This window comes from Tenrec ecaudatus, chromosome 15 (assembly GCF_050624435.1).
Source record: "Tenrec ecaudatus isolate mTenEca1 chromosome 15, mTenEca1.hap1, whole genome shotgun sequence".
In the NCBI taxonomy this organism is placed as follows: Eukaryota; Metazoa; Chordata; class Mammalia; order Afrosoricida; family Tenrecidae; genus Tenrec; species Tenrec ecaudatus.
In genome coordinates this window covers 107174093-107201828 of record NC_134544.1, presented here as the reverse complement: position 1 = coordinate 107201828, position 27736 = coordinate 107174093, and the positions used below count along the sequence as shown (strand labels likewise).

Below are 27736 nucleotides of genomic sequence, written 5' to 3'. Positions count from 1 at the left end.
GATGCTGGGCAGTGTAAGATGCCAGTGGACAACAAATGTTTTGAGATTGATGAGGGCAATGAATGTACAATGTGCTTTACACAATTGTATGTATGGATTGTGATAAGAGTTCTTTGAGCCCCTAATATAAAGATTTTTTTTAAAAGAATCTCAACAAAAAGAATATAGGTATCCTCCAAATTTTCCCACTCTGAGACACAAAGCTACTGTCATGTAATTATTATGGATTGCTCCCCTCAAAAACCACTGGACACGCACATAAATATACACCAAGCTCATAGGACATGCTGACAAAAGAGGACAATCTATGAAATATCATAATAGCATGTCCTTTTTGCTGATTTGAAAAATATAGTTCGATTCCAATTTTCGTATAAGTAACTGAACTTCAATGCATTTGACTGGTAAACTGTCTTAGGATCCTTGTACTCACACACCAGGCTTTGAGATGTTTTCACATTTGCAGATCATGGAAGGCAGACTAGCTGAACATGATGACCACTAGCATTCTCTCAGCTGTGGGACTGGCCTCTATGACTTGTCAGACTTTTGTTCCCACATTTTTTAAGGATAGACCAGTCCCTGGAGAAGGCCATCATGCTTGGTAAGGGAGAGAGAGGCAAAGAAGAGAAAGGGCTTCAACAAAATGGATCAACACAGGGGCTGTCACAATGGGCTCAAACGTGGGAACATTTGTGATGATGCAGGACAGGACAGTGTTTCATGCTGTTAAATAGAGGGTTTAGGGGTTGGAATGGACACGATGCCACCTAAAAACAACATAGAAAAGGTTTCACTTTCAAGATAAAATGTCACTGCGTCGCCAACTAGCTATAACATAAAGTCACATGAGCTTCACTACAACAGTGTAACCTAATGTCGATCCAATAAGCCTTTCAAAATTGCATCCACAGCAGTGCATCAGGTGCCATGTTTTAAAGCCTTCCCATTCCTTCATGATGAACCAAACCAAATGTAGTGCTGTCAAGTACATTCTAACTCATTTTGACCATTTAACAGGGAGTGAAACTGCTCGTTAGTGTTTCCCAGTCTGTACGTCATGCAGCCTCATTGTCTTCTCTTGATGCGCCCTGTATGCTGGAGCCACAGAGGGTATGGCCTGCAACCAATCAATTCAACCAATGAACCACTAGAGTCTCTTCCACACAACATGTTCATGATAAAACACTGCATTTATTCCGCCACCACGATTTTGAAGCAATTTCCCCAAAAAATTTGGCCACATTGGCTCATTTAGTCTCTTGTCTCTTTTAAGTACATGTTGCTTCCATTGGGATATATCTGAAGAAAGTCACAAACCATCAATTACATGTTCAGTACTGCTCAAATGGTAAGTTGCTGAATGGAGTCGGCATGCAGGTTCCCATGTCTACCTACCACTAAGTGCCTGGCAACTACATTTCTGTTCATACACCGACAGTTTGTCATTCTGTCAGTCATCGATGACAGAGATGATCTAGAGATCTGTGTAGTACGACGAGGAGATGAAGAAAACATTGTATTCAGTTCAGATAACTGGAACTCATTTTCCTGTAAAAGCCATGAGTCTCAGACAATACTGCTTACCTCAGGCCCATATAACTGGCTCTTGCATTTATTCAACTGATTGAAGAAATATAACACCCAGGCAGAGCAGGCACAGCATTGAGCAAATCAAAGCAAAACATGACCAATCTGTTCTGAGAGGGCATGCCATTCTAAAACCAACAGTTCTACCCTGGACACATGAGGTGGCTATGAGTTGAAAATGAATCCACAACAACTAACAAAAACAAAAGCACAAGGTCAAATGGTAATAACTTGTATGAGAAATGCAACAGAGGAGGAGCCTAAGCAGTGACACATGCATATTTACATTTCATGAACTAGCATAGGGAGAAATAAAATGATCACTTTAAGAAACTAGCCAGTGAACCTTGGCATGATAAGGAAATTCTAACAATGTAGGGGGCGTTCTCGTTTGATTTCCTTTCTCAAACGTACAAGCAAAGGAGTGAAAGAGTACCAGGTCTTCATGGCCAGGGGAGGGAAGCTCCAAGGTCACCCTTCAAATGAAAAGCTCATTAGCAATAAGTATTCTTGGAAATCTCACACTGGAAAAATAAATGGAGCATGAAGAAGCACTAGCAGAAAGTAAAACAAAAGAGGCAATAGTTACAAGAAATGCAAATGAGAACTTTCAGGTTCATGACCAAATTTTGATGAGCCCAAACTCACCATTTCAGTCTCAGAGAAAAAAGCTGACCATGTTGAACTCAGAGTATGGAGGTCATAGGGCATGTTTTCTGTTGTACATTAAAAATAAAAATCACTGTCATTGAGTCAATTCGGACTCAAAGCATTCCTATAGAGCAGTGTAGAACAGGCCCGGTGTGTTTCTGAAACTGCGAGTCTTTAAGGGAGTAGGAAGCCTCATCTTTCTAATGTGGACCAGTTAGCCGTTTTGAATGGCTGAACATGTGGTACCAACCCAACACATAGTGCACTACATCACCATGGGTGCACAGCGTTGTTATAAATTGCAGAAAAGTAGGTGGCAACTAACAACAAGAAAGGCATTCTCTTCAATGCCTCTAATTAATTAATCTAGTTAGGACCCAGAGCAAGCATCTTTCCTGAAAACAGAGGGCGGGTTGAACATAGGCACTCTCTCAGCTGATTTCCACTGTGAAATCATTCTTCTTACCTGCCTATCCGGCCCTTTTGTTTAGTGGTGGTTTTCGTTATCTGCCCTAAGTAGTCTAATTAATTGATTTCTTTGAAAACAGTGATTTGAAGGAAGGGATGGGAATTAACTAATGGATAGCCCAAAAGAGTTTGTTCCTAGAGGAGAAAATACCAGACCACAGGGTATCAGGAAGGAATGTACTTGTTATGTTTTAAGGATAGTCAAACCCCAGGCTGACCAAATAAATTTAAATAAGGATAAAGGATGTCAGAAAGGTGTGTCATTGAGACTTCAATGAAGAAATAAAAAAAGACTGAAATAAATAAAAAGTAGCATGTTCCAAAAAAAATCATACCATTATGTGCTCATCTTCCCAGTACAATCACTGAAGACAAATCGGTACATAAGTAAAAGTGGTGAAGAAAGTTAATGGTGCCCAGCTATCAAAAGATACAGCATATGGAGTCTTAAAAGGCTTGAAGGTAAACAAGTGGCCATCTAGGTCAGAAGCAACAAAGCCCCAAACTTGGAAGAAGCATACCCACCTGTGTGATCACGGGCTGTAGAAGGGATTAGGAATCAGGCATCATCAGAACAAAAAAATAAAATCATTGTGAATGAGGGTGAATGCAGATTGGGGATCCAAGACCCATCTGTAGGGAACTGGACATCCCCTTACAGAACAATTTCAGGGAGATGAGTCAGTCACAGTGCGGTGTAGTAACGATGAAACATTCAACTTTCCTCTAGTTCCTGAATGCTTCCTCTCCCCACCCCCACTATCATGATCCGAATTCTACCATACAAATCTGGTTAGACCTGAGGATGTACACAGGTACAGATAGGAACCAGAAACACAGGGAATCCAGGACAGATGATGCCTTCAGGATCAGTGCTGAGAGTGGTAATACTGGGAGGGTGGAGGGAGGGTGGGGCGGAAAGCGGGAACCAATTACATATACATCTATATATAACCTCCTTGGGTGATGCACAACAGAAAAGTGGGTGAAGGGAGACGTCTGACCAATGGATGTATGTGTGGATTATGATGAGTTGTATGAGCCCACAATTAATGATTTTTTTAAAATAGCATATTCCACAACTCTTCTTCACAAATAGATCAGTTCCCAAAACTGTCACCCCCCAAAATTTTTTTTTCACATTTCAGAACAGTCCACAAAAGGTGAATCTAATTGCATTTAGCCTCAAATAGCTAATAAGTGGTCAAATACAAGGCCTGGCGCTGTCCACACATAACTCCCTCCCACCACATCTGGCCAACTCACAGCAGAGCTATGAGACAGAGTAGAACTCCCTATCGGACTCCCACACCTGCACATCTTTACTGCAGCAGGCAGACTCATCTTCTCCTGCACATTTTGGGTGATGCACCCCAATATTTAACCCAGTGTGACAAACAAGTTCCTTTGTTCATATATCCCACATACAATAAAGTATCATTACAGGAACACATAAAAGACCAACAGAAAAAGAAAAGCAGCCCCAGAAAAGGCCCACCAATCTGTAAGGGACGTTAATTCCTGACACAACACGCAACACAGGGCTCTGACAGCAAGCACTCACACTTTAAGATGTAGGTCCTTAAAGGAGGTCCCTGAGTAGTGGGAACAACTGAGTGCTCAGCTACCAAATAAAAGATTGGAGAATGAAGGCAACCTTAGAAGAAATTGATCAACTTCTGAAGTTAGCCAATGAAAATCTTACGGAGTATAGTTTTACTCTGAAACCACATAGTCACCATATGAAATCCAATGGTAGGCAAATGGTATTTATCAAGTATTATCTAATTGAGATACAAGGAGCTCATTGGTAGCCAATCCTTTATGCCATGAATGCACAAGGGGCTTTCAAAAAGGTCATGGAAAAATGGAATAAAGATAATGGACTTTATCCATGAACCTTTTGAAGCCACTGCATATCTGTTCCTAATAGATTATGCTACACAGTACAGGATTATGCTAAATGGAATGTAATAAATTTTTAATTCCTCAAATATTGTACATCTTAAAAACCTTTAGGATACCTGTTCATCTTCCATGAAAATTCAGGAAGAATATTAAGCTATTTACATATACCATCTCTCTTGAAGATCTATTAAAGTTGATATTAATTTTATTATCTAGGTATGGTAAAAAGATCAGTTAGGTTACAAATATCTGTAAAATTCACATAAAAACTTGATAGCCGAAAATTAACGGAATGACTTTTTTTCTGGGTCCTGCAAATTTTACAAATTCAACTGTGTGGTTTCTCATGTTATAGTTAGAAATTCAACCTCGTTTTATAGTTTTTTATAGTTTGAGTTTTCCTTCTCTGAAGATTACCAACTTAACAGGTTCTGGCTTTTCTAAATGTGTGTATTCGCACACATGTCCCTTGCTTAGTTTTTGGTGTCCCTGAGCATTGCAGAAGGTTAACATGGATAGTTGTTCATGGAGAGATTGGGAGTTTGTGTCTACTCAGCGTCTCCAGGGAAGAAAGCCTGGGTGATGCACTTTGAGAAACCAGTCACAGAAACCCCTCTGCAACATCCCTGCACTCTGACTCACATGGAGTCTACAGGAGCTGGTGTGGGTTTCAGGGCATCTGCTTGATTTGGTTCATTTCTAGGGGGAAAAATGAATTCTGGCTTCACTTGCTACCCTCAAAGCTGGCAGTTCAACCACACCAGCACATCTGCAAGAGGAAAATGAGGCTGGTTGCTCCTGTACAGATTTTGATCTCGCACACCTATAAAGGAACACTATGAGCGAGAACTGACTTTGTGGCAGTGAGTTTATTTTGGCGGGTTAGGGACAATGAAAGTTTCTAGGTGGCACAAATAGCTTGCACTAGACTGTTCCACTGAGGCTTGATGGGGTAAACAGCCCGCATTACTGTGGAAGCACAGGAGATCTGCTTCCACAAATATGATGCTCCAGAAACACTATGGAACTCACATGACATAGCCACGAGATGGAATTAATTTCATAGCACCTAACCAAAGGGGAAATTGAACACGATGATCACATATTCATGTCTATGTATGCACATGGATAGTGTGTTGGAAATAGGACTAAATCAGAATAACAAACATAACTCCCATTAAGAATCGCCATGTCTATAATGAAAAACATGTCAGCGTGGCCCATCTAAATTAGTCCGTGAAGAAGCCCTCTTGCTCCAGTGGTTAGAGGACTGGCAGCTCCATGAAATGAAAGCAGTTGTGTTCCATGAGGCGGCCATTGGTAACACATGGATTACAGCCTAGAAACCCTAAGGAGGAGTGTAAGGTGTTATGGCATCACTCACAGAACCCACTGTAGCGCAGTGGACAAAACAAGCCTCTTATCAAGAACACATGGATAAAAGGCTAGAACATTCAAGCAGTACCATGCAGTGGGGCACAGAGAAAACGGTAGCTTATTTTAAATAAGATCCTATCTTACTATATATGAGTTATATATATATTTGGATGTTGCCTTGTACTAGAAATAATTATGACACAATTTTTATAATGAGCAGCTATTAATAGGACACAGTTCTTGCATAGTAAATTCAAACAAAATGAAGAAACAGTTAACATGAAAAAATCCAACAGGATAAAAATCATTTACATACTTAGAATTTGGTCCCAAGACACTGTTCTATGGAGGTCTGAGGATTAATCAGGGCCACTCCGAAAAGGATCCAATGAAAAGCTACTGGAGATGGCCGCACTCCAAAAACACTCTCCAAAGCCCTGTGTGACACTGTGCCCTGTAACAATAACAGGCAGGCCACCCCCGCCTGGTCAAGAATGGGTGCCATGTAACAATAACAGGCAGGTCACCCCTGGTCTGAAATGGAAAAATTTAAAATTGCAGCCTGAAACAGGTGTAGCCCAACCCAGGATGTTTACGCTCCAAGAAGCAGCCTAGCCTACCTACAGTATCGTTTGGCAGACCACTGGGGACAAACTGACCTTAAATGTAAAACTTACTTTGTTAGACTTAAAACTGTTTTGTTTCATTTTTCTCAGAATGCTTTGCCAGTTTCACACAAGAACTTGCCTTCCCCCTCCCCTTGCTTGGCAAGACGCCCCACAAGGAAGTATAATAACTTCCCTTTGAAACTGTTCAGGGCACTCGCCTTACAGACTGAGCCTGCCTCAGTTGGTGGTGAGAGCCCAGATTCGAATATGTCTGAATAAAGCTTTACCGTTTCCATCTCTGTTTCAGTGAGTGGTCTGGGCGAGGGTCTCGCTCGCTAACACCCTCTACCTGAGGGCTATGTTACCTACAACTTTGCTTCCTGGTCAGAAGGCGTTCAATGAGGTTTACTCTATGTGGGACTCTGCAATCCATGTGTGGACTTAGGCTGTGCAGGGATCTGGGGCCGTCACTGCTAAGGTACCCTTTTTCAAAGCAAGGTGCTGAGAAGTTACGCTCTAACACAGACCTCGGTCTGCAGTGGAGCGGCCTGATGACTGCAAGGCTGGCCTCTCCTTTCGGTAAAGGCCACTCCGGGGTCCCCTGCTCTCGTGCCCGAGACCTGACATGGAGGGAACGGGCCCAGGCAAGAACCCGCCCCAATCGCGCCTTTCTGGAGCCAGGAGTGAGGGTGCAGGAGGAGCTCTGAGCAAGAAAAGCGGCCAGCGGTCTCGCAGACCCAAGTGAGGCCTGCACCCAATTCAGAAAGGGTTTCACGGGAAATGTCCCAGGGGGTCGCAGCGACCTGAAACTCTGACGGACAGAGTGCGGGAAGCATAAAGTCCGCGGGAAGCCGGACACAGCTGGGGACGCCAGGCCTGCGGGGATTCCGCGCCCGGGATCAGCACAGAAACGCAGAAACTCACCCACCTGTAGAAACTCGTGGGCGCTCACTGGGCTCCTTCTCAGGCAGAGGAAGTGGGGTCAGCAGGAAATTGCATCAGTTGGGAGGGGGTGGGGTGGTGTCTGCGAAGGGGCGGGGCCTGGAGATAATGAGGGCGACCTGTAAGGAGGAGCCTGGAGGTGAGGCTTAGGGCCTGGAAATAATGAGAGCAACCTGGAGGGAGGGGCCTGGAGGTGAGGCTCAGGGCCTGGAGAGGCAATGGATTCATTCTCAGTGATTTCCTCTTAGTCTGGAAACCCTGCTGAAACGTGTTCTCTTTGAGTGACCCTGCTTGCATTTGGAGCGCGAATGCGTGTGTTTTGTGAGTTTGAGCAGGGCTTTGTAGACCTTTGTCGGACATAAGGGCTAATGGTCGGGCTTGTGGGATTGGACTGACTTGAGTTGGGATGCTTTCTTAATGTACACTTTACTCTTATATAAAACTCTTATATACATATGAGTTTATGAGGATTTGTTTCTCTAGTCTACCCAGACTAACACAGTGCTCTCCTGTCAGGTCTGAATCACTGACCTTATGCTCACAGATTGACACACTGCCAAGTCCTGCAACATCCCGAACATTGTGGCTCAGTCTGAGCCTATTGTTGTAGCCAATGTGTCCATTCATCTTCTTGGGGGTTTTCCTCTTTGAGTTGCTGTACAGCCTTTCCGTCCATGTTGTCCTTTTCCATGGACTTTCTCTCTCAAGAGCATGTCCAAGGTACATGAGACAAAGTCTTGCCATCCTTGAACCCAAAGGGAATCTGGCTGTACGTTTTCAAGATCGGTTTGTTCTTCTGGAAATCCATAGTACTAGCAGCACCCTTTACTAGTACCTTCATTCACCTGAGCATAACGAGCCCACTAAATTCAGTTTGAATCTCCGTGCTTTCAGCCTTGATGGCTTCTTTTTGACCCCTGACCTGCAGTGTAAAAAAAATGTCATGTAAAGTTCTGAAGGGTGTTGGTGAGTCTCTTTTGGATAGGAGAGGAGAGACTTACTCATTTTAGCACTTTCTCTGGAGCTTACATATCCTGGATTGCCTTTGACAGATATTGGAGTAGTAGGCTAACATTTCATGATTCATATCTGGAAAACAGAGGGCGGTGATTCAAACCTGTAGGGTTTTGAAATTTAATTGTTGTCCCCATCCTAATCATGGTCCTTTGCTTCCTCCTGAAGTCAAACCTGAGGCCGTGTTTAGTTAACCTGCCACCAGCCATGATTTTGTGAGCCCCCTTTCCCCATCAACATCTTTTTATTTTTCTTGTGAAGAGTGCTCTCTTCAAACAAGGAAAGGCTTTTACAAAAGATGCAGGCAAGATTCCAACTCTTTTTTAGTTGTATATGATTACTATTTATTTTGAACTGAGTTTTTAAATCAGCACAGCTCAGGAAACCTCCAGGCATCCTCCTTCCTTCCTCCCAGTTACGCTCTCAACAGCAGTGAGGAAGAACATTCATTCTCACCCCAATATTTAAAAACAAAATAAACAAAAAAGTTTCAAAGCACTCAATCTTTACAATGTGACTTGAATATTGCCTTGTCTATTGGCGACAAAAGTAATAAAGATCAAATAAATGGAGTTTTCTTGGATGTGTCAGGATCTTTTTGAATTTAAACTCTGAAAAAGTTCTTCACTGCAGTACTTTGTGGATGCTTACAATTATTATTGTTCATTCCAGTGTTGCAATAAACTGTTTGATTATTAACTCAAACTCCAGTTTGGTCTTTGGAAAGAAGAGGAGAAAAAGGAACTACTATGCACATTTCTTGAGAAATGATATTTACCAATCACTGCCAAATTCCTTTAAAAAAAGAAAGAGAGAGAGAGAAAAGGAACAATAATAATGGACTTACCATCTCTGGGAAATGTTATTTTTATGCCTTCAATAACTAATCTTTTGTAGCAAGATTCTATTTGTTGTAAATATAATAAGTACCTAGAGAGAATCTAACAACAGAGTAAGAATCATGAACAACCATGAACATTGAACAATCGGTTTGAGCCCATTCCCCAACCTGCTTAACTTTGTGTAACAATGCAGATCCCACAGCTTATTGAGCTTCCCCTTGGATATGGGATGTTGTCACAGGATTTCGGAATACCTCATTTATGGCCTAGAATTATTCTGTATTTTCCTTCCTGAGACTCTGCCTCTGTTGAGCCCTTTCCTCAGAAAAATATCCCTTTACACCATATATGTATCAGTTTTCACTAAACCTGTCCAGGCTAGCATGTCCACCTTCAGGTCACAGATCACATGAAAGAGAAGAACTTTGTACAAGGAATCAAAAGTCACCATACATATGTCACCAGACAAAATAAGACAACATTTGGAACCAAGAACTACAAAGACCCTATCTTGTAAAGAATCGTAACCCCACCCTAATTTGTATTCACTGACCATCCCTGTGAAATGTGTTAAACATTCATCATCCTATACATTGGCATGCCAATTTATTGGAATAGTTGCCTAAAACTGTAAACTTGGTCCACTGTCTTCTTCAGGAGCTTTCCTTGGGGAATCTTCCTGCTCAGTCCTTGCTCGCTCCAAGGAAAGCGGACCCCTGTCACTGTCATGCAGCTCCTGTCTTTGTTTCTCAGCAAGAGTCATGTTGGTAACATGCCACACATTTCTTTCTTTTTTTTAATTGCTTTATCAGGGGCTCCTGCAACTCTTATCATAATCCATTCATACATCAGTTGTGTAAAGTACATTTCTACAGTCATTGTCCTCATCATTCTCAAAACACTTGCTCGCCTCTTAAGCCCCTGGCATCAGTTCCTCATTTTTCCCCTCCCTCCCCACCCCCTCCCTCATGAACCCTTGATAATTTATAAATTATTATTTTGTCCTATCTTTCCCTGTCCGACGTCTTCCTTCACCCACTTTTCTGTCGTCCATCCCCCAGGGAGGATGTCACATGTAGATCCTTGTATTCGGCTCCCCCTTTCCTGCGTGCTTTTCACACATTTCTTTTTCCTGAGCACTTTTCAACATAAAATTATAATTTATCTTCTACAGTCGCTATGAGTCAGAATCAGCTATATTGCAGTGAACTTCACGTTGGTTTTATCCCAAAGAAGATGATGGGGTCATACTTTCGCTTTTCAGAGTCTGAGAAGACTAGGGACATCTGTACTTTATTCCATGGGTTTCTAATATGCAAAGTACCTCATCCATTTCCAGGTGAAATTGCAAGCATAGTGAAAAATGTTACATCATGAGCAGAGTTCTGTATGATCCACTGACCTTGTCCATAAGTCATGAATTTCCTGTGGAGAGTCTTCTGTGGTTACTTCTCACTCTTCGTGTCAAGATTCCAAAAATAGGTTGCCATAGGATTTCATTACTTGTCATCAGTGATTATTTTCCCTGTTCCCGGTTGTCCAAGACTTGGACCCAGGAGTGATGAATCCCTCACAGATCCTCTCCCTAAGCTTCGCTGTGTCTGATGACTCCATGTTGCCAGAGCTGGAACTCCCAAAACCTGCAGAAGAGGTTTTAGTAGTTTGTGAGCAATATATCCTAGTAGAACAAACCCCGCCCATCGCTAAGGAACTGATGCTCAAGCTCCAGAATGCCCACCAAGCAGTTCTCGCTGCAGCTGAGCACAATGACCCCGAGGCCACAGCGGTCCATTGCTGTATGAGAGCAACAGTGAGAGGACTCAGTGCTGTCAAAAACACAATGTCCCTGACATAATGACAGTGGTCTATAGGGATCACATGGTTTTAGAAAACACAGAGACAAGACTTCTGGACCCAGAGCAATGGGGAGGCCCAGGACCATCCTGTTAACCTCTAGGGTTTCCGTTCCCTCCAAAATATTTGCTCCAATAATGACCTCTTCCTTAATATTCATAACAAAACCCCACAGAGATTGCAATTTTCATTAATTTGTAGATTTTATTCATACACTAAATCGCATGTGTGCAAGTATACCTTTTTATATATAAATGCCGTTTGGATCATTGGTAGCTATGACATGTATTTAAGGATTTTATATCCTGGATTGGTGTATGGGACTGAATGAAAATGAAAGCACCCAATTCATAGAAACCCTATAAGACGCTGTGGAATGCCAAGACTGTAAATACTTCCCCCATCGATAGTTTTATTGGCATATATTCGCATATCATACAACTCACTAGTTCAATCACATCAAGAAGTGTTGTACAATCATAACCACAATCAGTTTTAGACCATTTTCTTCAGACCATTTTCTTGTACTCATTGTTATTAGTTACCCATGTCCCCCATCCTCCTTGTGATACCCCTAAGTAACTATTCATCTAGCTACTGCCTCTATAGATTGACCTATCGTGGATTTCATATACAGAAAAACATTGAGACAAACAAAATAAACTAACAAGAGTAAAAAAGTAAAACATAACCTCAATAGAAAAAAAGCAAAAAATATTAAAAATGAGAACAAACTGAAATGGATCCTAAGGGAGGTCAAATGATAGGGTGCTAAATCTGCTTTCCAATGCATTCTGCATGTTAGCCAGGCTATTCACCTCCCTGGTCCATGGTCAAGGATGATTCACCAGGGGCTTCATCCATGTGTATTTTCCCTCCACTTTTTAAAAACTAAAAAGTGAACCAGCTTTAAAATGGGCCTAAAGGGAGATGTAAATGAAGGAAGGCATTGGTTTGCAGGAGGCTGTGGATGACAGTAGAAGCCCCAATCCATTTGCAGCTCCACATACAGACAAAGGCTCCACAGAATGCCCTCCAGTAACATTTGGGTGTGAATAGCCTGGTGAGCAGTCAGAGGGCATTGCAAAGTCCATTGTGCCACATGAAGTTAGGTCAAAATGTAATCTCTTCTCTGAGACTATAAATCAGTGGTTCTCAACCTTCCTGATTCTGCGACCCTTTCATACAGTCCCTCATGTTGTGGTGACTCGTAACCATAAAACTATTTCCGTTGCTACTTCATCACTGTCATTTTGCTACTGTTATGAACCATCATGTCAATATCTGATATGAAGGATGTATTTTCATGGTTACAAATTGAACATCATTAAATCATAGTGATTCACCACAAAAAAGAGAAAGAAAATGAAAGCACAAGAGAACAAATTGTTGGACTTAACTGAGGAGCACTTTCTGGGCTATTTGTAGCAATAAACATCTGTATCAAGTTGAAATACAACTCGGAAGTTAATTACCACAGTTTCCAACTAATGGAACTAGAAAAAGTGAGTATGCCATATAATTTAGCAGGGCAGGAGGGCAGGCAGGAATGAATAAATATAAAAACTCAAATAATTACAATAGAAGGAACACAATTAGTGAGCCAATTAAACTAAAGCTGACTCTTTGAGAAGATGAAGTCAAGTGAAAAATGGCCAGTTTTCCTGATCATGGCAAGAGAAGGAGAACCGGAATCCACCAGATCAGAAACCAGAGGAGACACCGCACTTCAGTTTTGCTGGACATGTTTTCTGAAGAACTTCATGCCCACAGTTTCAAAATATTGGAGTGGGGAAATTCCCTGGAAGGCAAGAGAACCCATAATGTTCCCACACAAGAAACAGGTAATAAAGTCGTCCACTATCATCATGTGTATCCACATCTTAAGGAGGAAGAGGATGCATTGTGAGCTCTCATACCACAAAGGTAGTTGTATATGTAATATAAAGTTTATAAATTAAAAATGAATCTTTGAAGCAATTGATAATATGTAACAAAGAAATGCTTGATAAACAACCAGTTTAAGAGCTCTGTTTTCCTTTGAGGGTGCTTGTGTTTCTCTCAGTCTGAGGAAAAACTCTGGCCCATGTTCTCTACTCATCTGCTTCTAAATATCAGGGGACATGCAAATGCAGCTCTCTGTCTCCTGATAAACTGGCTACAGTTTATTCCACTTAAAACCTTTTATTGTTGTCAAATTTTTGAAATCATTTTATTAGGGGCTCATACAACTCTTTTCACAATCTGTACATACATCATTTGTGTCCAGCACAATCGTAAGTATGTTGCCATCATCATTCTCAAAACACATGCTTTGTACTTGAGCCCTTGGTATCAGTTCCTCATTTTTCCCCTCCCTCCCTGCTCCTCCTCCCCTGAACCCTTGATAATTTATAAATAATTATTGTTTTATCATATCTTACACCATATCTGACATCTCCCTCACCCAGTTCTCCACTGTCCGTCCTCCAGGGAGGAGGTTACATGTAGACTTTGTCATCTGTTCCCCCTTTCTCCCTCACCCTCCTGATATCTCCACTCTCACCACTGATCCTGAGGGGTTCATCTGTCCGGGACTCCCTGTATTTCCAATTCCTATCTGTGCCAGTGTACATCTTCCGGTCCAGCCAGTTATGTAAGGTAGAACTGGGATGATGATAGTCGGGGGTGGGGGGTAGGAAGCATTTAAGAACTAGAGGAAGATTGTATGTTTCATCATTGCTACACTGCACTCTGATTGGCTCATCCCCTCCCCACAGTCCTTCTGCAAGGGGATGTTCAATTTCCCCCAGATGGGCCCTGCGTCCCTACTCTGCACTCCCCCTCATTCACAATGCTATGATTTTTTTTTGTCTTTGATACCTGATCCCTTCGATGCCTTGTCATCTCACAGGCTGGTGTGCATTTACGATGTGGGCTTTGTTGTTTCTCAGTTAGATGGTCCCTTGTTTATCTTCAAGCCTTTAAGACCCCTGATGCTATATCATTTGATAGCCAGGCACCATCAGCTTTGTTCACAAATTTTGCTTATGCACCCACTTTGCCCTCAGCGATTGACTCGGGACAGGCCGGTGTACTTCTTCCATGTGGATTTTGTTGTCACTCAGCTAGATGGCTGCCTGTTTATCTTTAGGTCTTTAAGACTTCAGGTGCTATATCTTTTGGTAGCCGGGCACCATCAGCTTTCTTCACCGCATTTACTTGTGCACCAATTGTCTTCAGCGACTTCAGGTGCTATATCTTTTGGTAGCCGGCCACCATCAGCTTTCTTCACCACATTTGCTTGTGCACCCATTGTCATCAGTGATTGTGCCAGGCAGGTGAGCATCTCAGACTGCCAAATTGTTAGAACAAAGTGTTCTTTTATTGAGGGAGTACTTGAGGAGGGGCCCACTGTACATCTGTTTCCTTAATGCTAAACCTATAAATAAATCTACATAGATCTATTCCCTTTTGTCATATGTAAATATATTTGCATCTTTATATGCCTGTCTTTCAATCTCGATGACTATCCTTTGCCTCCTAGTTCTTTCCTCTGTTTCTTTGTACTTTCCTCTTGTCCCACTGTCGTGTTCTGCCTTCATTTCAGTTTTAGGAATTCCTCTTAGTTACATTGCCCTTGATCCAGCCCTGACAGACCTCCTACACCTTCCTTGACACTGATTTTGGATCACTTGTTATTCCCTTGTTCCTGGGCTTTTTAACACCCTCTGCCTTTCCCCCGCTTCCCCTACCCCAATGTCGCCCCAGAACTGTCATCCCGTTGTTCTCTCTTGTGGCTTGTTTATTCCACCGATCCCTTCCAGGTAGACATGCTATGTACTATCACAAGACGGAGTACCACGAAGCAACAAAAGAAATTAAAACAAATTACAAAAACAACAACAACACACACATACACACGTAAACGTAGGACTAGTTCAGGGTCTGCTTGCTTTCCTTCACGGGCGCTTTCCAGTCAAGTCTAATGGGGTGCCATGCCCTGGCACCGCCTCTATGCCTGGGTACTTCATTGCTCTGCTTCCCCCGCTGCTCTTCTGCATGCCCCAAGGGGCTGTCTTCAACATGGTGAGCTGATGGTGTGCACAATTCCTGCTGTGTGTCTCTAGTGTTGTTCTCTACGGTGCTATGGGTCAATGAGGAATGCTGTGTCCCCTGGTTGGGCCGGCCCAGTGGTCATCTCTGTGCAGTGCTTTTTTGAGCAGTAACATTGTCTTCAGGGCTTGGTGAGCCAGGATGTGCGTCACTCTTTTCTTGTTTTTCCCCTAGGCCCCCTCGTTGGCTCCTGTGTGCTCTGACCAGACCAGTCCCTCTTCCCCACTTTTTGAGCTGTACCATCAGTGCTGTCCTCTGAAGTGAATTCTTCTTTGGGGGAGGGTGATGCTGTACACTTAGTTGCTAATGGGGCCGGCCCCTCAGGTCTCTATCATTTCCCTGCTTCATGTCAGTGTGTTGCGTTCTTGTCTTGGAGCTCCAGGTTGAAGTCTTGTCTCTCTTTCCCTGTGGAAACACAATCAACACCCTCCTCCTGTGAGAGTTAGTGCCCTGTTCCCCCAGGAAGTCTGTCTTATTTTAATTTCATAGTTATACCTCTGTTATCTCGTAATTCAAAAGTTGTATTGTGAAAGTAGGAAACATTCTCACATGTAGAAAAAGCGACTGTCCCTATGCCAGGTGTCCCAAGCATCAACGTTCTGATGAAGCTCAAGAACAGAGTTTACTTTAAGACACAGGCAACTGAAGTTCATTGAAAGGGATAATTGTGAAGTGTGCACTCATAACTAAATGGTTGGTGGTTTGAACCCGCCCAGTGATGCCTTAGGACACAGGGCTCATGATCTGCTCCTTGCTGTTGTTAGGTGCCATTGAATTGCCTTGGGCCCATAGGGATTGTATGCATAATCGAACCAAACTCTGCATGGTCCTGCACCATCCTCACAATTATTTCCGTGCCTGAGCCCATTGATGGAGCCACTGTGTCAATCAGCCTGTTAGAGAGCCTTCTTCTTTTTCACCACTCCACAGCTTTATCAAACATGAGGTACTTCTCCAGGGCCTTGCCTCTCCTGAAAATATGTTCAAAAAATATAAAACAAAGCCTTGCTTTCTTGCTTTGAAGGAGAACTCTGGATTTACGTCTTCCAATACAGATCTGTTTGTCCTTTAAGCCGTCCATGGTAATAATAATATTCTTCCCCAGCACCACAATTAAAATGCATTTACTGAAATACATGGGCATGTTATCAGCAGCAACACAACTCACTTTTAAATAAACATGACTGCTGAAGGGGTCTCTGGGGGCCTGTACATAAAACATCAGGGTGCAATTATCCTTCCCCCCCACTCCATATTGTAATAACATATTTCCATCTCTTAAATGGAGCCTGAACCATCCCAGCTCACAGGAATGCTAATAGAAGAGCATCTAAAGAATTCACGAGTGAAGGACAGATCTGGGAATCTCACTAGATGTATTATAAAGGGTTCTCTAGAGAAACAAAACCAGGACATTTATGATTTTTTATAGATAGATACAGCTAATTAGTCCACACTGCAGTACAGAGGGCTCAGTTCAATTCACTTCTATGGAAGTTAATATGCTAGAAGTCCTGCTTCAACTCATGAGGGCGGCTGGATGAAGGAAGCAGACAGCTGAGTCTTGCCTATGGCAATGTAGGTAGTCAGGCCACAGGCAGCAAACAGCAGGTGGGGTCACCAGCAGCTCAGGAGTTTAGTGAAGAAGTCCTGGATGGGATATCGAACTCAAGCAATGCAAGAGACAGGATCTGACAGCCTCAAGCTCAAGCCATGTATACACAAGCAGCATGGCAAAGCAGGTCTCGAAGGAACCTCAAGTTCTAGCAACATGATCCATGGGTTGCATTCCCACAAGTATTGTACCTCAGAAGTTGAGGCAGAGAACTAGCTAAAGCTGTTGCACACTGGTCTGATCACCAGAGAGCAGTGGAGGGGGGTGGGTGGGGGCGGCGGCGTGAGGCTTGTTTAGCCTACTGTCAAATCAAGTGACCTTATTAATCCTATGTGTTCCCATTTACTAGGTTGGCATATTAAGCCTACCTGTCACCCCAGATCTGGTCCAACTCGTGCGTCTGCAGCTGGGACAGGAGGCCTCAGGACAAGGGAGAATCCAGTGAACCATTGGGTAGGGTGAGGTATTTCCAGAACTTTGTCTCTGAATCCCTGAGCTACTTGCACTTGTGTGCTGCCACCAAGAAAAAAAGTGACACAAACATATTCCATGCTCTTGTGAATAAAGTCCAACAGTCCCATATATATTACAACGGCTTATAAAGAGCATGAATATAAATAAATATATTATGAGGCTTCACCTGATAGAGTAAGAGGAGATGAGTGTCAGTGGCATCTCGGCTCCTCTAGGAGTTGAATGTTGGCTGAACCCTCAGGAGAACACAATTCTCCACCTGTGTTTTCCATTCACCAAGCCCGGGGGCCTCTTCATCTAGGCCAAACTGGATGCTAAATGAATTGCTCAAAGAGGTAGAAAAATCCAAGGGAGTGGAAGCTTTAGGAATAAGGTCCATGATGCCCAACTCCCAGGGCTTTACAGCTTATAAAACATCTATCGTTTCCATTTTTCCATGATGTCATGGTACATTGAACATATATTCCAAAGTTTGAGGATCATTGAAATCTATCGATCACGCTGCATTTAAGACGAGGCGCGATTCAACGTCTGCTAAATATCAGAATACCTGAGTATTTCCAACAGGGAAAAATATCACTTCCCCTGAAGTAACTGTACTGCTGCAGAGATTTAAAACTTACTGTGGAGTACAAAGTATTCACATCACTCTAAAGCAATTGAATGATTTAGAAGGTTTCCATTAATAAGTTGTGGGGATAGTTGTTCAGCCCTGCTCATACTTTTTCTCTGCACACAGTTGGATATCTACAGCAACCTCTTGGACTTGAAGACTCTTTCCTCATAGGTCAGATGTGAAGAACATAAACTTTCCTCAGCACTCAAATAATGACAACTTGAAGAAACAATTTTATTAACTTTTTCTTCAAATGGGTGTTGCATAAATCATGTGTTTTTTCTGTCTTTCCTGGGTTATTTTCAGTGGATTTTGGACATGTAGAGGTAAATTAGGTAAGGCTGCATTAAGGGAAATTATATTGGCAATTTGAGGCAGTAGAATTCCTTTCTGAACGATGTCAGATTACAGTATTCGTAAGGGGTAAGACGACTGTGCAGAGATGAACTCTTTGCACCAGGAGGCAGAAGAAGCTATCATGGCTATCTGATCCTATGAACATACACATCCTTGGAAATCCAAAGGGCATTTCAACTTGGCTCTGCAGAGACACTATACATCAAAATCAACTTCATAGCAGTGGTTGATTTTAGGGGCTTAGCCAGGAGGCCAATTCTACTGAAAAATAAACAACATTCCACACCCAGGTTATGTGTCACTGAATCTTGAGATTGTGGCTGAGAGCATGCCAAATAAATAAATAAATAAATGCCTCTATGTCCCTACTCCCAGTGAAATATTGAGGATTTGGGTTACTCCACTAAGCTTCAGTCTGAAAAGACATATATTGAGACGAACAGAAATGACACAAAGTATTAATTTTCCAGAGACTCTCCGGATTTAATTAATTGTCTAATCACCTTCTTGAACCAGAGAAAGCTTTCCCTGACAACCAAAATTTACAAGAAACACCTGTGTTAACTGGGTTCATGCTTGAAGCCATCTCTGGACTTCTTGCTTCATCATTGAACAGTGTTTTCAGCACCTCCACTAGACTCACACACTCCTATGTGGATCAAAGGGTCATAGGTCAATGCCATCCTGCTATTAGCTATTACTGCCCTTGAAGGACCCAGACTCTTGGTCATAATCTGGATCCCAGAGAGTACCATATTTAAGGAATTGCACCATGTCAATCCTGAGATTAACTCTTCCCAAGCAGGTCATGCTTCCGGCATTCATTAATGAATGCTGCAGGAAGGGTCAAGGGAAGGTGGAAAGAGTGCACGAGTCTCTGTACCAGAAAGAACTAGTCTATATTCCACCATTCCAGGGGGCAGCATGTGAGCAAGAATCAATGGTGCTGAAGGAGGAAGTTGAAACTGCACTGCACGCATAGCAAAACCAAAGCTCCCGGAATTAGCGGAGCACCCAATCGAAATGCTTCCGGAGAAGTACTAAAGGACAATGTCAAGGCATTTGACTGAGTGCACCGTAGTAAATTGTGTTTACCTTGAGAAGAGTGGTGTGTTAGTCTGGGTAGACTAGAGAAACAAATTCATAGACTCATGTGCATAAGAAAAAAAGTTTTAAACAAAACAAAGAGGTTTATACAAAAGAGAAGTTAAATATTGAAGAAACATCCCAGCCCAGTCCAGATCAAGTTCATAAATCTGATATTAGCCCATATGCCCAATACCAATATATAGAGTCCTCTTCTGATTCATGAAACACATGCAATGATGCCAGATGTGGGAAGATCACAGACCAGTGGGTTGGAAGGTTTCTGGATCCAGTGTAAGAATCTCAGTGCTGGCAGGGGTCTCTACATGTCTTTTCTGGCTCCAGAGGTCTGGTTACATCAGGATAGGCCCATGTTGCTTCTCCAGTTCGCAGGGTGTAGCACCATGTGTCTTCTCAGTAGAGAGTCTCCAAAGGAGTGAGTAGTGAGAGAGAATCTCTCCCATGTCCAAGTAGGAGATTAAGGAATTCCCAGAATTCTTAGGAGAAAGCCATGCCCATACAGGGGCCTCATTAGCTATGACCCGATTGACAGACTAGACCCCACCCCTTCACTCTTAATCCTCTCAAGCCCCAAATTGACAACAGATTATGTAGCTACCACAAATGGGAATTCCAGAGCAATTCGTTGTGCTCATAAGGAATTTTCACATGGACCAAGAGGCAACTGTCTGAATAGAACACGGGAATGAATAGAACAAGGGATTTAAAACCTGTGTGGCTTAAAATCAGGAAAGATGTGTATTAGGGTTGTATCCTTTCACCATACTTGTTCAATCTACATGATGAGCAAATCATCAGAGAGCTGGTTGATATGAAGAAGTATGTGGTAACGACATTGGAGAAAGGCTTATTACCAACCTTCAGTTTGCAGCTGACACAAACTTGCCTGATGAAAGTCACGAGGGTTGAAGCACTTGCTGATGAAGAGCAAGGATTTCAGCCTTCAGTATGCATTACAACTCGATGTCAGGAAGACCACAATGCTCACAACTGGGATAATAGGTAACATCATGATAAACTGAGGAAAGGTTGAAGTTGTCTTATTTGGATTCACAATCAATGCTCATGGAAGCAACAGTTAAGAGATCAAAACATGTATCGCATTAGATAAATCTGCTGCACAAGAACTTTTTAGAGTATTACAGAGAAGTGCTGTTCCTTTGAGGACTAAGGTGCTCCTGACCTAACCCATTCTCCATTGCATCATATGCTTGTGAAAGTTGGACATTGATGAAGGAAGACTAAGAATCAATGCATTTGAATTGTGGTGCTGACGAGAAATACTGTAAACTATTATAGACTGCTAAAAGGACAAACAGATCTGTATTGGAGAAGTAAGGCCAGAGCACTCCTTAGAAGTAAGGATGGCAAGACTTCGTCTTTGGAAATATTGTCAGGAGAGACCAGTCCCTGGAGAAGGCATTGGGTTTGATAAAGCTGAGGAGTGGCAAAAATAGGAAGCTTTATTTTGTTTACCTTTAAAAAGCATCATTTTATTGGAGGCTCTTACAGCTCTTACAGCATTCCATACATCAATTGTATCAAGCATATTTGTACATATGTTGCCATCATCTTTTCCAAGACCTCTTCTACTTGAGTCCTTGGTATAATTTTCTCCTTTTTTCCCTCCCTTCTCCATCCTCCCTTCCTCATGAATCATTTATCAATTATTTTTGTTATTATTTTGTATCATACCATGTCCTTTGTGTCTCTTCACCCACATTTCTGTTATACGCCCCCTTAGAAGGGGGTGCTATATATCCAACCTTGTGATGAGTTCCCCCTTTCCCTCCCCCTCTCGGGCCATTCCCCTACTCTCATGAGGTAGCTACTGTTCCTGAGGGGTTTATCTGTCCTTAATTCCATGTCCCCTGAGCTCTTATCTGTACCAATGTGTGTTCTCTGGTCTCCCCAGATTCGTAAGGTAGATGTGGGTCATGGTAGTCCGGGGGAAGGAAGCATTAAGGAACTAGAGGAATGCTGTGTGATTCATCTGTGATATACTACACTTGGAATCATCCCTTCCTTAAAACCCTTCTGTGGGGAGATATGCAATTGAGATCCAATTGTCTACAGATGGGCTTTGGGTCTCCACTCCACCCCCCTTGTTTGCATCGATATAGTTGTTTGTTTTAATCTCTTGATACCTGATACCTCTTCCCATCGACATCTTGTGAGCACATCGGCTGGCGTGCTTCTTCCATGTGGGCTTATTTGCTTCTCAGCTAGATGGCTGCTTGTTTGACTTTAAGCTTTTAAGACCCCAAATGTTATATCTTTTGATAGCTGGGCACCATCTGCTATCTCCACCACATTTACTTATGCACCCATTTTGTCTTCAGCAATCGTGTTGGGAAGGTGAGTATCAGAGTACCAGGTTATCAGAACAAAGTGTTCTTGTGTTAAGGGAGGCCTTGAGTAGAGGCCCAAAGTCTGTCTGATATCTTAATATTTAACATATAAATACATGTACATTGGTCTCTATCCCTTTCATTAAACATTAATATATTTACCTGTATACATGCCTATAGTGATACTTCTATAAATAGCTTTTGCCTCCAATTTCTTTCCTTTACTTCCTTTCACTTTCCTCCTATCCCACTATCACGCTCACGTACCATTTGCCTCTCAGTAATTCCTCTTGGATACATTGCACTTACCAGGCATTATACACCCTCCTGTTCCCTGATCTGTGAGTTTGTTGGCTCCCCATTCCCTCTCTCCACCACCTCCTCTCCCCTGTCCCCCCACACAGCTCCCACTGCTGGTTACATTGTTTTCTCTTTGGGATTGTTCATCCTGCTTACCTAATATAGATAGACATAGGAAAAAAGAAAAACAAAAATGAACAAAACAAAACGAATACTTACCTGGCAGGGAAGATACCATGATCACGAAGGTGGTTTTCCCAGGGCGAAGCTTATCCATTGCATTCCGGATGTGCTGACCCCTGTGATTTCCCCAAATGTGGGAAACTAGACTGCATAATTTGTGGTAGTGGGGGACTTCAGATCAGGTCTGATGAGGTGCCAATCCCTGTCCCCCAAGTCAGAAGTCTATTTTCAGGATTTCTTGGAGACTTGGTTACTTTGCTGCCCTGTTGCACTTCCTTTGAGTTTCACCCCGTAGTGCCTGGGACAAACTGGGCACACTTTCTGCACAGTGTCTCCAGTGCTGTCCCCAGTAGCATTAGGAGTCAGTGAAGGAAGCCCCTGTCTCCTGGTGGGGCCAGCCATATGGTCCTCTGTGTGGATTGACTGCTCCAAGCAGGGATGTCGTCCCCAGGGCTTGGTGGGCCATGATGAAATTCTCTCTCTCGCTCTCACTCTCGCTTGATCTCTCCCTCAGAGTTTGGGTCTGGACCTCATTGTGTGGGTCTGGACAGATCGGCAAAGAGGAAGGTTCTTGAGAAGATTGATTTACACAATGGCTCCATCAGTGGGCTCAACCATGGCAATAATTATGATGACGGCACGGGACCGGGCAGTGTTTGGTTCAATTGTACATTGGCTATGGGTCAGAAGCAATTCGATGACACCTAACAACACAGAGCAGATCATGAATCCTGTGTCCTAAGACATCACTGGGTGTGTTTAAACCACGAACCTTTCACACATAAGTGTACACTTCCTCATTTTCAGTCTGTAGAAACCTCAGTGGCCCTGAGTCTGATTGTAAAATCTATCCTTGAGCTTTATCAGAACTCTGATGCTGGGGGCACCTGTCCGGGTCTTTTCCCCTCCATAAGGCACAGGCACTTTTACTGCAGGTGAGAATATTTCCTACTTTTACAATACCACTTTTGAATTTGGAAACACCAGGGAAGACTACAAAACCAGTAAATAAAAATGGAGAGATTATCTAGGAAACAGTGAGACAGAGCAGAATCCTCAAACTGAAACCATCTACAACTGCTCCTTGGCCTGATCCTGTGCTCTTTGGGTCCTGAGCGCCCCCTGGAGACCAGTCTCCTCCCTGCAGGGTAGGTTTGTGTCTGGGCTCTCACTGACTTCCCACATTGTGTCGCTTGCATTAATGCATGATCATTTCCTCGACATTCAGGCTCTTTCTAATCATCTGCAGAAAGAGAGTGTTCTTAGAGTTGTCTCTGGAGATGGTGAATTGACGCTTTGCTGAGTCTGTGTATAATGTAGTCCCACCAGAATAACTAATGTAGACAACCCACTGCAGGCCCTTCACTGGAGCCTGATCGGACCAATGAATGTCATAACTATTGAAAGTGAATCCAGACGCTGCACAGGAGAGTCTCCGAGACACCCCCCCTCCACCTCGACTTTCTCAGATCGCCCCCAGATGGTGCTCACACTGGACACCTGCAAACAGAGAGACACCATGCATGATTAGAGGACACATACACAAACAAATGTACTTGATATTAAACACACAGCAAGGGTCTACAATGATTGCCATGTAAAATGGACAAAGGTTGGTGCAAAAGTAGCTTGGTGTATTTGTATTATTAATAGTTATGACATGTATTGATTGAACTTTATATCCTGGATGGCTGTATTGGACTGAATGAAATTGAAAGAACAACAGAACTGTGGGGTTCAACCGAAGAGAACCTTGTGGGCTATTTGTAGCAACAACCACCTGTATAGTGTCGAAATCAACCTGACATTAATGACCTCATTTTCCATCTAATGGAATTAGAGAAAGATGAGTGTGCCACCGCCCAGGTTTACAGCGGAAGGGGTAGGGGTGCCAGGAACTAATTAATATAAGATCTCAAGTAAATGAAATAGAACGAACACCATCAGTAAGTCAATTAAACAAAAACTGACTCTTTGAGAAGATGACCTCGAGTGATAAATATCCAGTTTTCATGATCATGACAGGAAAAAGAGGATCCAATTCTCCCAGATCAGAAACTAGATAGGAGACACCATTCTATATGCTTTATGAACAACCTCATGCCCACAGCTGTATATATCACAAAAATGGAGGGATTTCTTGGATGGCAAGAAAACCAATAATGTTCCTACGCAAGAAACAAACGATGGAGCCGGTCACCATCATCATGGGTATCTACATCTTAAGAGGGACGAGAGGCTTTTTGCTGGATCTAACTTCTGCATCTAACTTGCCAACTTTGCTTCTTTGGACTTAAGCCAATGGCCTGCCATCTGACCTGCCCATTTTGGACTCATTTTCCTGTCTACTCACAAGCCTGACCTGCCAACCTACCATTTACCCATCTCCGCAGTCTGTGGATTTCCTGTGCAGGATGGGTTCGTTAGCCCGTGAAGTGTAACTTCATGTAGTTTAGTGGCAGTGTAATTTAGAGTCACAAAGGGGAACTATGATTTTGGTTTGTGATCATTAAGACTCCTTTAACCTGTGAACACGTTTTTTTTTTTTAGAGTATTGACTGCATAGCAGAGTGGGTGAGTTTGATCATAAGCATAAATAGATATTTTATTTTATTTATTTGTTTAAAAATTATTTGACTGGGGGACTTTTACAGCTTTTATAACATTCCATACACCAATTGCATCAAGCATATTTGTACATGTGTTGCCATCATCATTTCCAAAACATTTTCTCCTTGAACTCTTGGTATCAGCTCCTCTTTTTCCCCTCCCCCCCCCGACCATCCCATCCTCTTGAATTCTTGATCAATTATATATTGCTTTTATTATTTTATATCTTACACTGTCTCTTGTCTCCCTTCACCAACATTTCTGTTATGTATCTCCTTCGGGGGTTGGGGAGAGCTATACAGCCAACCTTGTGATGGGTTCCTCCTTTCTCCCTCCCTCCTCCCCAACCATTCCCCTCTCCTCATATTGCTACTCCCATTGCTGTTCCTAAGGGGTTTATCTGTCCTGAATTCCCTGTGTCAAGAGCTCTTATCTGTAGCAATGTGTGTTCTCCAGTCTAGCTAGATTTGTTAGATAGAACTGGGGTCATAAAAAAAAAAAAAGAGAGAGGATTCATTGTGAGCTCTCACAAAACAAAGGTTGGTATGTGTAATATAAAGCTTATAAAGTGAAAACTACTTACAAACTCATATATAAACAATAAAGAACATGTCTCAAAGCTCTATTTTCCCTTGAGAGTGCTTGTGCTTCTCTGAGTCTGAGGAAGAACTCTTGCCCATATTCTCTACTCATCTGCTTCTAAATATCAGAGGACATGCAAATGCAGCTCTCTGCCACTGATAAACCAGTCACAGCCCTTGATGTGGGAGATCTCAGATGACAGTCCCAGTCTCTGGGGTCTCTGGTGTTACCATTTCTGCCCAGAAGCTTGTCCACAAGACCCATAATGAATTTTACACCAAACTTGGCATTCATTCTGGCCATTTTACATGGTAATTGTTGTACACCCTGCTGCTGTGTGTATAATTGTGAGTGCATTTGTTTGTATGTGTGCCATCTAATCACGGTGCCTCTGTGTTTGCAGGTGTCCAGTGTGAGGTGAAGCTAGTGGAGTCTGCGGGTGACCCGAGAAAGCCTGGGGGGTGGTCTTCATGAAGTATTCAGTGATTTCTTCATGAAAGCGAGAATCGAACAGGGCCAAGTTTTAAGAACTAACTATTCTTGGATTGGGGCTAGAACTAAGTAGGAGCCCAAAAATCCATATGCTAGACCAGGGGTCCTCAAACATTTTAAACAGAGGGCCAGTTTAAGGTCCCTCAGACCGGTTGGAGAGCTGGACTATAGGGTTTTTTTTAAAACCAACTATGAACAAATTCCTATGCACACTGCACATATCTTATTTTGAAGTAATACAAATGGGGCTAAAACACCTGGTCGGCTGGATAAATGTCCTTGGCGGGCTGCATGTGCCCCATGGGCCGTAGTTTCAGGACGTCTGGCAGCTATCCCATGGGTTTAATAACTCTGATTTACGTTTGCGGTCATGTTATGATAAAACCAAAACCCCAAACAAACAATAACAACAAAAACACACAAAGAGCAGAAAGACAAAAAAGCAAAGAAACAAAAAAGAAAATAATTGTCAATCTTCCTCTAGGGTATAAGGCAATTGCACTGATAAAATCAATAATTTATTCAATGGCAGATGTTTTTCCCCAATCTGTGGGCTCTCATTTTGCTCTCCTGATAAAATCATTTTTTTAAAATTAAAAAATAATTTTTGTTATTGTTTTTGCAATACATAATTTTGTTGAATACTGCCCAAAATTTTACAAACTTTTAATCCTCATTGTATACATTAATGAAATGAATTTCAGAGCAGTTAAATATCTTGCATATGCTTACATAACGTATAAATAGCGTGTATGAGATTGAAAACTAATGCATTCTGATTCTAAAAATGATTCTCCTAACTTCCAAGTCCACATAACTAAGTTGTTAAGGTACTCCTGTCAAAATTTCTTTATTTATTTTTATAAATTATTGTTCTTACAGCTCTTCTAACTGTAAGAACAGTTGATGTATGGAATGTCAGAAGAGTTCTTACAGCTCTTCTAACATTCCATACATCAATTGTATCAAGCATATTTGTGCATATGTTGTCATTGTTTCCCAAACGTTTTCTACTCAAGCTCTTCTTATAAAACCCTCTTTTTCCCCCTCTCTCCCTCTTGTATCCTTTGATCAATTATATTTTGTTATTGTTATTTTGTATCTTACACTGTTCGTTGTCTCCCTTCACCCACATTTCTGTTATCATCCCCTTTGGAGGTGGGACGGCTATATATCCAGCCATATGATAGGTCCCCCGTTTTTAACCCTTTGCCCTACCTGACCATCCACCTAGCCTCATTATATCACTACTCTCATTATTGTTCCTGAGGGATTTATCTTTCCTGAAGTCCATGTGTCGGACGCTCTTAGCTGTACCAATATGTGTTTTCTGGTCTATCCAGATTTGTAAGGTAGAACTGGGTTATGGCCTTGGGAGTAGGGAGGGAGTATTCAAGAAATAGATGAATGATGTGTGATTTGTCGGTGCTATACTGCACCTGGGTTGAATCATCCCTTCCTTATACATCTTCTGGGGGTGGGGGTGGTATCCAATTATCTACAGATGGGATTTGGCTTCCACTCCAACCCCCCCTCTCTCAAATCAATATAGTTGTTTGTTTTGGATCTTTTGAGACCTGATGGCTGATCCCATCAACACCTCATGATCACACAGGCTGGTGTGTTTCTTCCATGTGGGCTCATTTGTTTCCCTGCAAATGATGACTGCTTGTTTGACTTGAAGCCTTTAAGACTCCAGA

At 42.4% G+C, this 27736-nt stretch overlaps 2 protein-coding genes and 1 pseudogene across 3 annotated transcripts in view; 2 read left to right on the top strand and 1 right to left on the bottom strand.

Moving 5' to 3' along the window:
- Positions 1 to 7584, bottom strand: part of LOC142427728 (uncharacterized) — a 31893-nt gene extending 24309 nt beyond the window's left edge. For both annotated transcript variants that reach the window (XM_075532873.1, XM_075532872.1), the window contains exon 1: positions 7531 to 7584. The gene's annotated coding sequence lies outside the window, so the exon portion shown is untranslated. The remainder of the gene's footprint in view (positions 1 to 7530) is intronic.
- Positions 1 to 27736, top strand: part of LOC142427338 (large ribosomal subunit protein uL14-like) — an 81932-nt gene that overhangs the window by 30014 nt on the left and 24182 nt on the right. The window lies entirely within an intron of this gene.
- LOC142428208 (U1 spliceosomal RNA) lies at positions 22381 to 22558 on the top strand (annotated as a pseudogene).